General features: G+C 42.6%; 1 long non-coding RNA gene across 4 annotated transcripts; it reads left to right on the top strand.

Annotated features, from left to right (window-relative positions):
- The first annotated feature begins 385 nt into the window (after nucleotides 1-385).
- LOC149123248 (uncharacterized) lies at nucleotides 386-5,939 on the top strand. Of its 4 annotated transcripts, none has more exons than XR_016217705.1 (4): nucleotides 386-628; nucleotides 2,370-2,535; nucleotides 4,177-4,470; nucleotides 5,182-5,939. It is a non-coding gene; the product is annotated as an uncharacterized LOC149123248 (long non-coding RNA). The 4 variants fall into 4 exon arrangements; XR_016217703.1 differs by lacking the exon at nucleotides 386-628 and adding an exon at nucleotides 1,985-2,135 and having other exon boundaries at nucleotides 4,283-4,470; XR_016217702.1 differs by lacking the exon at nucleotides 386-628 and adding an exon at nucleotides 1,985-2,135.
- The last annotated feature ends 4,894 nt before the right edge of the window (nucleotides 5,940-10,833 follow it).

The following is a 10,833-nucleotide window of genomic DNA, read 5'->3' as shown; positions in this document are numbered from 1 at the left end:
TTAAAACCTCTTTATAAGCCCTCAAATGCCCTCCTCCAACTGAATGGTACTCCTGTAACCACAATAAATGCATTTTTCCTTTTCAAATGTTTACCTTAATGAAGGCACCCTCTGTTGCTATAATCTAGTGAATAATATTTGCATAAGAATTTCAGAAGCCATCTAAAAAAGGAGATGATTAGGAATGTCAAGCTTTTGCCCCAACTGACAAAGAACAACCTCCCCCCCCAACAACTGAGGCAGAAAGCCCCTGGGGTGACACCCTGGCCTCCTCTGACTGGGTAGTGGGCTGTGCCTCAGAACAAAGCCTGAAAATCTGCATAATTGTCAATTGAATAGACTCATTGTTTTATTTGAATCCTCACCCTCCAATTACCCTGTCTCTTTAAAAATCCTCTGTACTGCGTGGTTTGGTAGAAAAGCACCTGTTTGGATTGAGAGAAACTTATTTTTCTTTCCCCAAGGCTGTTGCTGCCTTCTTGCAATAAACCTTTTCCTCTGGCCAGGCCTCATCTTTGGTGAATTGAAGCGGCGAGCATCAAGAGCTGGATTGTTCACTCAATAACCACATTGGTGAGCGATCCAGAAGTTGGGTGTATTCTTCCAGTGGCCTGACCCTCTCACACTGGTAAGGAGGGCAATGGCCACTTGTACTCCCTCCCCAGAGCTGCTTGTGAGCTAACCTGGTGGCTGGGACTTGGGACATCCAGCAGCTGCTGAGAGCACTTTCTCTCTGGGACTTTCTTTTCTCTTCCTGCTGCGCATTAGCTACCTATTAGCATAATGGCTTCCATTTGTGTACAGAGTCAGCAGCTCTGAGACTGAAATTTCTGTCTCTGCTCTTTGGGTTCATGGAATTTGGACCTGGCTTAGGTCATTTTTTTGTGGTACTGGTTTGTGTGAAATTGGAGAATACCCCATAAAATCCACACTAAATTGTGGCCCCTTAAAGTTCCCTAGAAATGCTATCCGGGGTGCCACATGTGCTACCGGAATTTGGGGTGCCATATGATTTCACCATGGGCTTATTACTAAATCCTCGATATTAATAAGCCCAAGAGGGTTCTTGCCTAATATTTAGAGAAGAATTCTAAATACGGGTACAGATAAACGAGGCAGCATGGTACGTTTTAAGCTTTTATTTAGTGAGAAAGATGCATAGGAGAGTGAGAGCTTTATTTAGGGGAGAGAGGTGAATAGGGGTTCATACCAAGCACCAGGAACCAGCCACATGAATGAGCATTAGGCCTGGAAGCCTAGAACACATGGCCTGAAGGCCTTGTGCCCTGGAGGTGCAGGGCTACAGCAAGCCCTGTCCTGGCAAGAGGCCCGAGAAGAAGAGCAGGCGCGGCTGGGCTTTTAACCCACTTCCAAAGGGGAGTGGTTAATTAACCCGATTGGCTGGTGGGCACCCAGGTGTGGGCAGGTAGGGGAATGAGGCCACACAGGGGCATGGCAAAGGCATCAGGTAGGGGCATGCGGCCACCAAGGGCGTGGCAAAGGCGTGGTCTTCTAGCTCACAAACCTAATCTATTTTAACCTGTATGCCTGCCTGCTTCATGTGGGAGACAAGATTCTAATTTTTGCCTCAGCCCCTCTGTGAGGAAGATTTGGATATGGTTTGGAAGAGTGCTCATTTGGTGAAATACGAGTGGTTCAATTTAATTTCCATCCAAAAGCACCTTGAGTTGTGTTGTGGCTGATTAAGCAGCTACAGTTACAATCCTATTACTAAGAAGAAAGTGGTGTTCTATTGTAATACTGCATGGCCTGTGTATGTGTTAAATTTAAGAAAAGATGGCTGTTAAGTGGATTTTTAAAATATTTATTTCATTTGAAAGTCAGAGTTGAAGTCGGCAGGCATGCAGGTTAAAATTGATTAGGTTTGTGAGCTGGAAGGCCACGCCTTCGCCTGGCCCCTGTGTGATGTCATGCCCCTACCTGGCCACACCTGGGTGCTAACCAGCCAATCAGGTTAATTAACCACTCCCCTTTGGAAGTGGATTAAACTCCTAGGACATGTGTCTGGCCCTTCTCTTTCCCCTGACCTCTTGCCAGTAGGAGGCTTTCTGTAGCACCGCGCCCTAGGCTTCCAGGCCTAGATGCTCCTCCATGCAGCTGGTTCCTGGTGCTTGGTATGAACCCATATTTACCTCTCTCTCTTAAATAACGCTCTCTGCCTCTGCATTGCTGCAGGTGATAAGCGGTGAATTGCAGCTCAAGGTGCTTGCTGCATGTGGCTTTGGCCTGCTCTCTGAGTGGTGTGGACACTACCCTAGTTTCCAGACTTTCCCCTCTCTCCTACCTGAACTAAACCCTCACTTTCCTGGCTCCCTGATCTCTTAACAACCTGTTGTAAATTTCCACAGATGCCTCTGATGAAATTGACTGTGAGGAACAAGAATTAATGCAATAAAAGGTGTTTTTTGAGCAGAGTGCCAACTGAACCTGATATGAAGATATAATTATCTTTGTGTATGTTAGTGTCCAGTACCATCACTGGGACTAGAGTTGCTTTCCAAGTTAAATGCTCAAGTAAGTTTTTCAGGCTTCAGCTGTGGAACAATAGGGTTAACTGAGGTTACTAAAAGCAAGAAGTAATTATATTTAATTGATTAGAACTTTTATTTATTTTTCTTTGGGAGTTTTAAAAAGGAGTTGTAACCATAATAAAACCATCTTCCTTCCCTTTTCCTTTTCACATTTTGTATAGCAAAAACCATTTACTGATATTCTGAATTACCTGAATTACTCTGGAGCTACCAGAGTAATTCAACTACCAGAGCTGTGCTGATCTGGAGTCTGGTCTCCCGTGCAGGTGCAGGGGCCTAAGGACTTGAGCCATCCTCTACTGCTCTCCCAGGCCACAGCAGAGGGTTGGATTGGAAGAGGAGCAGCCAGGCCTAGAACCAGCACCCATATGGTATGCCAGCACCACAGGCAGAGGATTAACCTACAGTGCCATGGTGCTGGCCTCATAATGGTGGACTTTTGACCCCACTGACAAGGATCCTCCAACCAACTGATGCTGACTCCCCTGGTTAAGAGGTCTCCATCAGAAAAAAGCTTGAACATCTACATATCAGCAGTTAAAGTGACTCATCATTTTATTTCTAACTTCCCCCTGAAGCTACCCTTGTCCTTTAAAAACTCTTTGGGAGAAAGAGAACATTTTACATCAAGAGCTTTCTCTTGGAGCCATGCTGTGGCATAGAGAGCTAGGCCTTCACCTGTAGTGCTGTCTTCCCTTGTGGGCACCATTTCATGTGCATGTTGGCTTCTCTCCTGATTCAGCTTTCTGCAGTGCAGGATGCTCCAGGTGCTTGGGCCCAACACCCAGCTGGGGAGGTTCCTGGCTCCTGGCTTTGAATCAGCCCAGCTCTGGCCATTTTGGCTATTTTGGGGGTGGGCCAGCAGGTAGAAGACCTTTCTCTGGCTCTCCCTCTCTCCATGGCTCTGTTTCTCAAATGAATGAATAAAATATTACTTAGTTATTTATTTGACAAGTAGAGTTATAGACAGAGACAGAGAGAAAGGTCTTTCTTCCATTGGTTCACCCCTCAAATGGCTGCTGCAGCTGGCACTGTGCTGATCTGAAGCCAGGAGCCAGGTGCCTCCTCCTGGTCTCCCATGCTGGTGCAGGGCCCAAGCACTTAGGCCATCCTCCACTGCCCTCCTGGGCCACAGCAGAGAGTTGGACTGGAAGAGGAGCAACTGGGACTAGAACCCGGTGCCCATATGGGGTGCCAGCGCCGGGCCCCAAATGAATAAAATCTTTAAAAAAAAAGATAAATATCTTTCCCCAAGATGCCAGCTTCTAGAAATAAGCTTTTTCCTCTTGCCAACATTCATTTCTGTTGAATTGGCATCCCACGTGGTGAGCCATAAGGGCCTGATTATTTGTCAGGTAATGGAGTTAAAAGATTTAAAAACTGTTGCAGCGATTTCTATATTTTTCTGTCTCATAACATATGCTATGCCTTATATACATGTACCTGTAGTATGTTTAAAAGTTTGTTGTGCTTATTTGTGTTAAAATCAAAATATAATTTTTCAGCTAAACACAAACAATATATGAAAGTGATGCAATGTTCTTTGCTTTCTATGAAGTTCAATTTTAAAGTTGTTCTTTGGCAAGATCATAACCTAAAAAACCATACTTATCTAATATTTTAGTTTTTCAGGCAATCTAAGTATAAATGCTCAAAATGAATTGGTGATCTTTGCTTTCTCTGCACTTTGCTGTGGCACCTTGTGCATCATCATGTCCTTGCAACCTAAGGGTGTCTCCCTCTCATCATCTGCCTGAGAAATGGACTCAAGTATGCAGTGACTGGAGAGGAGGTAAAGAAATGTATGCAGTGCTTGATCAGAATCAGCAACCAGGTTCAAAAACTGATGTTGCATACCTTGCTGCATTCGTGGATACATGTGAGATGGAGCAAACGTTGGCTAGCATCAAGAAGACAGGTGAGCATTTCTGCCTCATCCTTGACACCAAGGGGCCATTTTGCTGATCACTACATCACAGCAGAAGGCATGTGGTGGCAGACATGAGCAGGAGGTGGTATACAAACTGAACTACAAGCTGTGCAAGGTGAGGAGGATGACTGGGTACAAAGGGAATCCCACCCCTGATGGCTCATGATGCTTGTGCCATGCACAACCCAGATCATCTCCTCAAGGTGATCATGGGATGGATTACTGATTTGGGGACCCTATCCATTTTGACATGAGGTAATGAACCTCAGGTTTTCCTGCCAGGGATAAGAGCATCTCTGACTTACAGTGGCTACAGAGAGATAAAGCAGTGTAGCAGCTAGAGAGACCAAGAACTACTCTGCAGTAGGATGACTTTTTTTTTCTCCAATAAATGATAAATGCTCATAAAAAATAAAAAATGAATTGCTAAGTGTAAAAGATAGATTTTTCTAAATACATGTACTCTTGGCTTAAAATATATAGAAGGGATTGGGTCTTTTGGTAAATGTTTTCATAAGTTGTTAATACACAGCTGTTCAAAATTACTTGCTAAGATATCACTAAACAATAAGTTACCTGCAAGATGGCAGCGTCAAAATGAAGCCTTTGGTAGGGGTGGTATATGTGCCTTTAACAGATAAAAACAATGGTCTAGGTGGGAGTGATTTTATTTTCTGCTCTTTTCTTCCACATGTGCAGGGAATGAACTCTAAGACCATCAGCTTGACCAGCCCATGATATTTCAGTGGATTGTTCATCTCAGGCCTTAAAGCTTTTTGATGCTGTTTGGAAACCAACAGCATCACAGCTCACTTGGACTTCATCACACTGTTATTTTCAGCATGAAAATGTGTGGTTTGGTAGGGGTTTCTTATTCCTCAAAGAGGCAGAGAGCCTGACTGGCAGAGGAAGGCTGCAGAATAGGAATGTGTGTGTTACTTCTTTCACATGCCCACAGTTTACTTTAAAATAGGAAAATAGGGCTTCTTCAAAATGGAAAATTTTAGTTTATGACTGATTTTGAGGAGTGGCTTTCCTTTTCATGGACACTTAATTTTGTTCTGATGTTAATATATCAAATTTCTTCTGTGTATCAGATAACACCACCATTCACAAGTTAAGATTCTTGGTATTAGGATATCTGTTAGATGCTACTAAGAAAGTAGAGATGAGCTTTCTTTTTAAAGCTTTTGAGGTGGTGTCACAGAATAGCATGTTGTAGATACAGTCAACTGCTCTGTTACCTTCCAAGTAGGCATCTGTAAGTACTGAAACTTAAGATGGCAGGTGATGTCCTGTAGACACTGCTGTTCAGATTGGACATAACTGACAGAGTTCATTCTTTCTTTCTAAAAGTGATAGGGGATTTGTAGCTTAGGGTTTTTTGGTTTGTTTAATTTGCTAATAATGTATATGAATTTAACATTCTGTGTAAACTGTCTTTGTTACTGCACAGTTTATGCAGTGCTGCTTTGCCAAATAAAAGTTCAAAGTAAAAAAAATCAAGTTATCAAGGATAAGAAATATTTTTTTAAGATTTATTTATTTAAGTATTTGCAAAGCAGAATAACAGAGAGAGAGAGAGAGAGAGAGAGAGAGAGAGAGGTAGGTCCTCCATCCACAGATTCACTCCCCAGAGGGCTGCAATGGCTGGATTTAGCTAATCTGAAGCCAAGAGCCAGGACCCTCATCCAAGTCTCCCACATGGGTGCAGAGGCCAAAGGATTTGTGCCATCCTCCACTGCTTTTCTAGGGCATTTTGAACCAGTGCTCTTACGAAATGCCAGCACTGCAGGTGGAGGTTTAACCTACTATGCCACAGTGCTGGCCCCAATAAAAATAATTCTAAATCAACATACCAAAATTTAGAATTCTTTAAAGTTTTATTTATGTATTTGAAAGGCTGAGTTAGAGAGGTAGAAAGAGACAGACATCTTCCATCTACTGGTTCAATCCCAGATGTCTGCAGCAAGCAAGCACGCACTGGGTCAGACTGAAGGCAGGATCCTGGAGCACCATTCAGGTCTCCTACATCTGTGGCAGGGATCTAAACACTTGTGCATTTTCCTCTGCTCTTCCCTGGCCATTAGCAGGGAGCTTGATCTGAAGTAGAGCAGCTGTGACATGTGACCATAAGGATGCCAGCATCACAGGTGGTGGCCTTACCCACAACATCACTATTCCAGCCCTGACATTAAAAATGTTCAAGGTACAGCCAGCATCATAGGTGAAGTGCAGTCTATCATACCTGCATCCCATAAGAGTGCTTCTTTGAGTCCAGACTGCTGCACTTCTAATCCAGCACCCTGCGAATGTGCCTGGGATAGCAGAAGATGGCTCAAGTGCTGGGACCCCTGCCACACATGTGGGAGAACCACATGGACTTCCCTGGCTTCTGGCTTCTTCAATCTGTCCCAGCTCTGGCTGTTGCAGTCAGTTGGGAAGTGATCCAGATGATCACTTTCTCATTGTCTTTATTTTTTTGGAATTCTTTCAAATAAATAAAACTAGGATTTATACCCTACATTAAGTTAGTAAATTTTTTTACAAAAATATAAATATTAATGATTTTTGCAAGAGGTTTTTCATATTTGATTTTAAAGTCTAATAACTTTCTACAACACATTTATGTATTTGAAAGGAAGAGATACAAAGAGAGAAAGAGGGAAAGAAAGAGATCTTCCATCCAATGACACTACCCAAATGACTGGGGGTTGGGTCAGGCAGGAGCCAGTAGGCAGGAGCCAGGAGCTTCTTCTGGGTCTCCCATACAGGTTCAGGGGCTCAAGTACCACATTTCTCTGCTTTGCCCAGGTGCATTAGTAAAGAGCTGGATTGGAAGTGGAGCAGCTGGGATTCAACTGAGCTGGTACCCATATAAGATGCTGGCACTGAGGTGGAGGCTTGACCTTCTATGCCACAGTGCCTGCCCCAGTCTAATAACTTTTAAAAATTTTGAGAGAGGTAGAGAGAGGGAGAGAGAGTGAAATGTCTTCCATCTACTAGTTCACTCTTCAAATACCCACAATGGCTGGAGCTGAGCCAATCCCGAACAGGAGGCAGGAGCTTCTTGCAGATCCCCCATGCTCAAGCACACCTTGCACTGCTTAGGATTAGCCTACAATGCCCTCTAAATAACATTTTCAACCATCTAATCAACTGCAACTTCTTGTTTTTTATTTTTCTTATTTATTTGACAGAGTTAGACAGTGACAGACAGAAAGGTCTTCCTTCCATTGCTTCACCCCCAAATGGCTGCTACAGCCAGTGCTGTGTGGATCCGAAGCCAGGAGCCAGGTGTTTCCTCCCTGTATCCCAGGTCTCCCATGTGGGTGCAGGGGTCCACACACTTGGGCCATCCTCCACTGCCTTCCTGGGCCACAGAAGAGAGCTGGACTGGAAGAGGAGCAACTGGGACTATACCCAGCACCCATATGGGTTGCCAGCACTCAAAGTGGAGGGTTAACCAAGTGAGCCACCAACAGCTTTTCTAGGATTATCCTACTATGCTATAGTGCCTGGCCCCTCTAATAACATTTCAACCCTCTCCTCAACTGCAATTTTTAAAAATTTCCATTTGATTGACTCCTTTCCAACAACTAGCCATCTCTTATAAGCTATTTTCTCCTCCTTTATTGTTTAGTTATGGCCTGTCATGAGAAATGCTTGTCTTTACAGCTGACATTGTGGTACAGCAGGTTAAGATGCTGCCTGTGATGGCAGCAACCCATATGGGCACTGGTTTGATTCCTCGTGGCCCACTTCTGATTCATCTCCTAGCTAATGCACCTGGGAAAACAGGAGAGGATGGCCCAAGTCCTTGGGACCCTGCACCCATGTGGGAGACCTGGATGAGTCTCCTGGAAGTGGCTTCTGCCTGGCCCAGTTCTGGTTGTAGTGGCCATTTGGCTAATGAACTAGCAGATGGAAGATCTTTCTCTCTGTTCTCTCTCTGTAACTCTACCTTTGAAATTAATTAGTCTTAAAGAGAAATGTTTATCTTAGAAGACTAGGATACTAAGAGTACCTAATTTTTTTTTAAAGATTTTTTCATTTGTAAGCCAGAGTTCACAAAGAGAGAGAAGAGACAGAGATCTTTGGTCTACTGGTTCATTCCCCAGATGACCACAATGGCTGGACCTGAGCCACAATGGCCAGGAGCCAGGAGCTTCTTCTGGGTTTCACACATGGGTGGCAGGGGCCCAAGGACTTGGCCATTTTTCATTATTTCCCTTGGCACATTAGCAGGGATCTGGATCTGAAATGGAATAATCAGGACTGGACAAGTGCCCATGTAGGATGGGATGCCTGTGTCACAGGGGACACAGGCTTTACACAACATGCCACAACACTGGCCACTATACTTGACTTTTCTAGATGTATTTAAACTGTTCTATGGATTTTTATGCTTTTGTTTCTAAGATATGTTATTGTCTTTTTTTGTTAAAGATTTATGTATTTATTTGAAAGGCAGAGTTACAGAGAGGCAGAGAGAGAGTTAGAGAGAGGTCTTCCATCTACTGGTTCACTCCCCAAAAGGCTGCAATGGCTGGAGTTATGCCAATCTGAAGCCAGGAGCCAGGAACATCTTCCTTTGGGTTTCCAATACTAGTGCAGAGAGGCCAACTACTTGGGCCATCTACTGCTTTTCCAGGCCATAGCAGAGAGCTGGATCAGAAGTAGAGCAGTCAGGACTTAAACTGACCCCCTATGGGATGCCAGTACTGCAGGCAGTGGCTTTACCTGCAGTGCCAAAGCACCGGCCTCAGGTGTACTTGTTTCTAAGTGTTCTCATTCTTTTATAAGGTTGAATGCTTACAGCCTCCACACATACTATTTCAGTGTCTAAGTTTGGGTACCCTTCCATTAGGTTTAACTTCTAAGTTATCTGGGGGAACTTCCCACTAGAAGAAGCACAGTACAAAAGGATTTTCTTTATCTTTTGGTAACTAATTACATGAGGGAAAGAAATTTTGTGTTTTGTCAAGATAATCTCATGTATTTTCTATCTTTGGGTTTAGAAAACTGAATGTTAAGAGTTGATTTTTAATATGTTTTAAGTGTATATTTCTAGTAATCAAATATTAAATATACTTAATATGTAAAATATATTTAAACATAATTTGACTCTATATAAGTGAATGATTATTGTCTCATAATGATCAGAGATCCTATGTTAACCAAGTATTTTAAAATTTTTGATATCTTTGACATTTTTTTTCAAAATCAAAGTTTTAAATTAACTGCTTTGACCTTGATTTCTTTGTGGATCCCTGGAAATCAACAAAAGATGTAGTTTTCAACTTGCAGAGATGATGGCTAATTAGGCTCACTTTACATGAAAAGTATTATCTAGTTGCAATATCATAAATTTTAGGTTGTTACATTGATATAGAAATGTTATTGATGTAAGTTTTCCAGGGGTTATGTAACATTGAGAAGTCCAATGGTGAAATATTACAAGCTGCTGTTATTAAAAAAGGGGAGGAGGGTTCCTTGGTTACTTTAGAAGAATTTTGAAATTGCTCCAGTGCTATCAATGACTGAAATGATGAACTGGTTTGTAAGATACTGCTGTGCTTTTTCAAATCCTGTGGGCATCTCCTTTGCTAAATTACTTTAAAAATTTCAATTGTGATGATTTTGTCTTTGTCATTCACTGTTCTAGTTCTTCTCCAGGAAGATTTATATTTATAAGACCATTAAAATTAATTATAAATATGGGGTTCTTATGGAAGATCAATGGGGTAACCATGAATTTCTAGAATTCTGAAAAATAAAACAGAATTGTGAAACTGCTAATGGAGATCAAAAGAGAAAAAGTAATCATAGGAGAGTCAATGAACTGGTGAAATTTGTGGGTTTTTTATGTCTTAGTTAAAACATTGTTCTATTCTTTAAAATGATTTATTTATTTATTTGAAAAGCAGTATTACAGAGAGGCATGGGTAGAGAGGTTTTCCATCCACTGGTTCACTCCCCAAATGGCCATAATGGCCTGAGCTGGGCCAATCCGAAGCCAGTAGCCAGCAGCTTCTTCAGGGTCTCCCACATGGGTGCAGAGGCCCAAGGGCTTCAGCCATCTTCTACTGCTTTTCCAGACCACCCCAGAGAGTTGGATCAGAAGTGGAGCAGCCAGGACTTGATTTGAATCAGTGGCCATATGTGATGCCAGCACTGAAGGGGGAGGTTTATTTAACATTTTATGCCACAATGAGGGCAACCTCTAATAACATTTTCAATCATCTTCTGAACTGCAGCTTTTTAAAATTTCCATTTGATTGACTCCTTTCAAATTTCTAGTCATCTCCTGTAAGCTATTTTCTCCTCCTTTATTGTGGCCTGAGTTAG

Source organism: Oryctolagus cuniculus, chromosome 12 (assembly GCF_051225735.1).
Source record: "Oryctolagus cuniculus isolate XC-2025 breed Fujian yellow rabbit chromosome 12, ASM5122573v1, whole genome shotgun sequence".
Lineage (NCBI taxonomy): Eukaryota > Metazoa > Chordata > Mammalia > Lagomorpha > Leporidae > Oryctolagus > Oryctolagus cuniculus.
The sequence above is the reverse complement of the archived record's forward strand: the minus strand, read 5'-3'. Positions and strand labels throughout refer to the sequence as shown.